The sequence below is a fragment of the Gavialis gangeticus genome, unplaced genomic scaffold (assembly GCF_001723915.1).
Source record: "Gavialis gangeticus isolate Ggan-Ray unplaced genomic scaffold, GavGan_comp1, whole genome shotgun sequence".
Classification (NCBI taxonomy): Eukaryota; Metazoa; Chordata; order Crocodylia; family Gavialidae; genus Gavialis; species Gavialis gangeticus.
Window position 1 is genome coordinate 22120554 of NW_017729003.1, and position 5853 is coordinate 22126406.

General features: G+C 47.6%; 1 protein-coding gene across 1 annotated transcript in view; it reads right to left on the minus strand.

The window, feature by feature from the left end:
- CUNH10orf107 (chromosome unknown C10orf107 homolog) overlaps nt 1-5853 on the minus strand; it is a 158426-nt gene that overhangs the window by 136311 nt on the left and 16262 nt on the right. The gene's annotated exons all lie outside the window — the stretch shown is intronic.

Genomic DNA, 5853 nt, shown 5'->3' on the forward strand with positions numbered 1-5853 from the left:
GAGCTCTGCCACGAGCCCCCAGATTGCCCTCACTCTCCCAGCCCCCCCCAAGGCTACCCCACCTGCCCCAACTCCTGGCCCTTTAAAAAAAGCCCCAACTAACCAGCTCCTGCCAGGTAGGGGGGCTGATTCCTGCTGCCCCCCACTGTCCTGTGCTATGGGGGGGCTCTGCCATGAGCCCCCAGAAGTCCTAAGGTCGCTGCAGAAGTGAGTTGGGACTTTTTTAAAAAAAGATTGGGAGCTGGGGCAGGCAGGACAGCCATGGGGCAGCTGAACAGGTGGGGGTCAGGGGCTCATGGTAGAGCCCCCTACGCACAGTGAGACAGTGCAGGGAAGTGGGGAATGCTCCTCTGCTTGGCAGCAACTGGTGAGTGGGGGCTTTTATTTACGGAGCCGGGAGCTGTGACTGGGCAGGGCAGCTGGGAGGTGGGCTCGAAAAGTGGGTAGGGGTTGGGGGCACTCAGGGGGGCTGGGGAAGCAGGCAGGGCCCTGGCAGGGGTCCCCCCATGGTCCCCTCTCCCTTCCTTCAACCTTCCCTCCCCCGGCCCCTACTTAACAGCATGGAGTCTGGGTCCAGCTCCCTGTGGCAGCAAGCGGGGTCTGCCCAGATCTCCGAAGCTCTCTCAATCGATTCGGAAAAGATTCGGAGAGCTTCTAATCAATTCATACCTTTTAACTGGTCTCCTGATTCGATTCAGGTTTGGAGATTTGGCCATCAAGTAGGGCCAAATCTCCTGCAAATTGAATCAGCACCCGAAGCATCATACAGCCTTAATACATAACAAATATGCAGATACAGAAAATTCACAGATTTAGGCTATTATAAATCCTCTATATTGTGTTAAATTCCACAACACCTAAAATAAGCCATTTTGGCTGTGTATGCACATGTGCATGCATGTGTACACACACATACACATTTTACATGTTTGCTGTGAGCCATTGAGAACTTAATTCTGATGATTTTATATTGTAAAATTAAATATAATTCTCTCATATTCAAACAAAAACTTATGATGAATACACTTATGATGAATACATGCTATTTACTTCTATTAAGAAAATTCAATCAATAAATGAAAATTCTTCACTGGGTTTAGTTAGGAGTATCTCATGCCAAACAAGCAAAGTAAACCACTTTGATCCCAATCCTACAAAGGATTGTGCATGTGGTTAACTCTACTGTGAGTAAAGTTTGACTTTAGGGGAAAATTTAGAAAGAATAAGTTAGCATAAAAGTATTTTTTTTGTTAGGCAATATTTGGAAAATAAAATAAGATGTTAATTAAAGTTTACAAAAAATCATCAGTGAAACTATCCATGATTACACTTGACATTTACCTGCTAGATTATCTACACTACTGGTCAGGCTTGTCGCTGATAATGAACCAGGAGTGAGTAGAGGAACCAGTAATGTTCAGATGCAAACTTAAATAAGATTAAACTAAGTACAGCATCACGTACAGATACAAGTATACAAGGTCCTACATAATGTAAGTTACAGTGTTACAAAGCTTCAGAATGGAATAGCTATGCAAAATACAGGATTTACTAATATGTTTGAATATTCCTGTACTGCAACCAAGCAAATAATTTTCAGGCATGGATTGTGTGCATTTTTATATACCTGAGATTTGATTCTGTATTACTAAAGTCCATAGGATTTTTCTTTTGCCTTAAGGGGGACAGGAACAAGCAACTTAAATAAGGTTCATGCTCAGTTACAAAAAAGGAAGGTATAATAGTCTCTAAAGGGAGTGCAGTTTCTGTGTTAAACTTCCATACTTCAATCCAATATTGAAAGTATCGCTCTACTAAACTCTGCTTATGGCCAAAGAGACTCAGCAGTGCCACTATAAGCCTACATTAACCCACTTGGTTGCGCCATTAACTTGTATGACTGAATTCTATCCCTGCAAACGGTGAAATTGGGCAGCTCGTTGAGTCTGCAGAAAAGAAAATTGTGGGATACAACCAATGCCAAAAATTCACTGGATACACAAGCATTTGTCCATTCAGCATTATTGTACTTTCAGACATACCCTGGTTCAATATTACCCCTGAACCCTATATTTAACTTTGTACTTTATACTGAATCCAACTATTGAAATGTCTCAAGTGCAACATAGTAATGAAATCTATCAGCACAAAAACAATGAAATAATAATAAATACATGAAAATGTGTCTCTGGCCAAGTGAGTGATGTCCTGTTGTTTGCCTTTATTTTTTTTACTGGTTTACAATATATTTACTGGGAAAAGAAACCATTCCCATGTTCAGTGACATTTAAATGAAGTGATTTGAATAAAACAAATTGTGAAATTGAAACGGCATCACCCAGTTAGAAAAACAAAGTAACTCTACATACTAGTATTTTATAAAGACAGAAAATAGCATATTTATTCATTAAAAACAATACTAAACACTTTTATGAAATTAAAACTGCAATCAGTCAAGCAGAATGCTTGATTATTAGAAATAAAGAAAGCAAAGTTACTGGCATAAACTTATATTCAGTTTAAAATGAAGTTTGTCCATGGATAACATACACATAATGTACTTTAATATGCACATGTACATTATAAGTACCATTTAAACATTATTTTACATCTAAAAAATAGAAAGCACATTCTATACTGCAAGTGAAGTCTGTGGCCTAAACCTAACAAGGACCAGCGTTCAAGAGGCAGAAATGCTCTAACTTTCGAGCTTTACTAAGCTCCCAAGGTTAGGTCAGGAAGAAGCAGAACAAATTAGCCCAGGGGAGGTGGGTGGGGAGTGGGGCAAGGGGGCGTCAGAGCTTGCCTGCACTACGCAAGCGCAGCAGATAGGGGAGGGGCGCCCTGGGCTGCCAAAGACTTCTGAGCAAAGTCCAAAAGGCCAAGCCACCTGATTGGCTGGCAGGGACATCACAGATACCCACCTGGACCTGATGCAGCAGCAGCTCATCGTGTTATGCACCTTCATGGCCACAAGCCTGTGCCCACCAAGTGTGCATGTGTCCTGGATTCTTGGGTTCTGTGGTGCGGGGCTGTGTGTGGGTATGTGCATGTACCCCACATGCCTATGTTCTGTGTGCATGTGTGAGAGTGTCCAAGATGCCTGGGTTCTGTGCAAGAGTGTGTGGGGGGGGGAGCACACATGCACACAACCCAGGCATCCAGAGAGCGCGCGCGCACACACACACATGCGCGTGCGCGCACACACACACACACAAAAACAACCAAGCCATTGGGAGAACAAGTGAGCAACTGACTTTCATGCAACCGATGAAGACAATGCTTATGGCCTCTTGTGCAGCTTCCCATTCCCAGGAGTAATAGAAAGTGAGCATGATACTCCTAGGGTCTCCGACTTCTTCATCGGCATCATCACCCCACAATCCTTGTAGGGGGCCTGGCCCACCCCCAGCTGCCCTGGCTCATGATGCCCTATAGCGGGCAGCTGGACTGCTGGAAGAACTTCAACTACAGACTGGGCCTGGCACCATGAGCACACACAATGTAGAGATGGGGGAGAGGGCGAACCTCCTGATAATGTGTGCAGCCCTGGCCCCACATCATGGTAGGCTGTCCAGAACTGTGAAGTCCTGGCCAACTGCCTTCTCACCTGTGTGGACTGGTAGCCTCCCAGAGGAGTAGGGCCAGAGAGCATCTAATATTCACACCCTGACACTAGACCATGGGTCTCCTGCCATGGGCTCCTCTGGCCCTGCCTTATGGGCACTGCTGCCCACAACCCAGCCTGCCTAGGCACCATCATCTTTCACTTCTCTCTTCCCAAACCCCCTCTCCACCTCTCCAGGGCACACACCCGGGTGCAGGGGAATGCAGTGCGAGGAAGAGACATGCCTCAGTTTAAAATGCTTTGGTTGCCAAACTTTTCCTTTGTTTAATAAAGAAAACCTGTTGAACATTGCCCATATCTCAGCTTGGTCCCTCTTCCCAATTAATAGAAAACAGCAAATCTTTGCTGGTGGCAGGGTGAGGGGGTTGAGAATGAGTCAACCGAACCTGGAAGTGGGTTTGGGGTCAGGGAAAAAACCACAGGGCCTTAACTTAACAAACATGAAAACTCGGAGGAGAGGCATGGGGTAAGGGGCTTTTGATCTTGCACCCTACATTCAGGGGTCCTGAGTCAAGACCAGGGACTTCACATAGGAGCTGGAGAGCTACATAATCCCAGACCCAATGTCCCTCAGAGAGCAGTAGGCCAGGAGGCATCACTGCAGTGGGCACTGAAGACTGCTGGCCTTCCCACGTGGGATTGCCAGCTCCATGGCCCCCTCAGCCACATCTCCATGGCCCACACTGACACCTGGTGCTCATGTCAGACAGCCAGTTTGAGCTGAGGAGCAACCTATTCCCATCAAGGCTGTGCTGCTCCCCCACAGTGGGCTGAGGAGGGAGAGGAGGATCCAGGTAGCGAACCAAAGGCTGCAGCACTGGTGTCATCGGAAGGCTTCAGCTTCCATGACCACAGTCCACTCTTTGATGAGAGAGGCAGTGAGCTGCTGGGAAGGGACGGCCTCCACCTCTCTCCGCTGGGGAGGAGGCACTTCTCAGCCAGACTGGCTGATTTGCTCCACCAGGCTTTAAACTAAGCCTGCTGGGGGACAGGGGGACTACCACGACTGCTGGCCCGCTGAGCAATCCTTGCAAACCCAGCAGGCCAAGGCACTTAAGGGAGCCTACCCCTGCCCCTAGAGCAAGCTGTGGGCAAGGCAAGAGCCCCCAAGGGGACACTTGCATGCCTACACACCAATGCCAGGAGCTTGGGGAATAAAACAGGAGGAACTTGTCCTCCTGCTCAACACAAATAATTACGATGTCATAGGAATAACGGAGACCTGGTGGGACCCCACCTATGACTGGACCACGGGTATAGATGGTTATACCCTGTACAGGAGGGATTGAGTGGACAAAAGGGGCAGAGGTGTAGCTCTCTATGTCAAGGAGAGCTACACTTCCCTACAAGCCAACAGCAGCACCCAGGGTGGATGACTATACACCCTCTGGGTTAAAATCCATGGGGAACACGACACAGGAGATACAATGGTGGGAGTCTACTACAGACCTCCCTCCCAGAATCAAGAGATTGACCAGGAGTTTGCCAGAGAATTGGCTGAGGCTGCATGCTCCCAGTCCATGGTTATCAGGGGGACTTCAACTACCCGGACATCTCATGGGAAGAGCGCTCAGCCAAATCAAAACTGTTGCAAAGCTTCCTCACATGTGCGGATGAGCTCTATCTGAATCAAGAAGTCTACAGGCCAACAAGAGGCAAAGCGCTGCTTGACATGGCACTGGCAACTGGGGATGACCTAATCAGCAACCTAACGATCAAAGGGAAGCTGGGTGACAGTGACCACAAGATGATCACCTTCACCATCCACTGAAAAGCTGTCAAGTCAGTCAGCAGTACAGAGGTCCTCGACTTCAGGAGAGCTGACTTTGACAAGCTCGGGAGACTTGTCGGTAAGGCCCTAAGGGACCATGACCCGAAAGGGAGGGGAGTCCAGGAAGAGTGGTTGCTCCTTAAGGAAGCAATCCTAGATGCACAAGCTAAGGCTATTCTGTCTTGGAGGAAAGGCAACAAGAGGGCACAGCATCCCTCTTGGCTCTCCAGAGAACTAGCAGTCCTCCTGCGTCTAAAAAGACAGACCTACAAAGGATGGAGGACAGGGTCCACCTCCAAGGAGGAATACCCTGCACTGGTCCAGACCTGCAGGGAGCAAACCAGGAAAGCCAAAGCTGCCATAGAACTCCAACTGGCTACAAGTATCAAGGACAATAATAAGTCATTTTTTAGATACATGGGGGCCAGAGGAAAAGCAAGGGCAACATTGGACC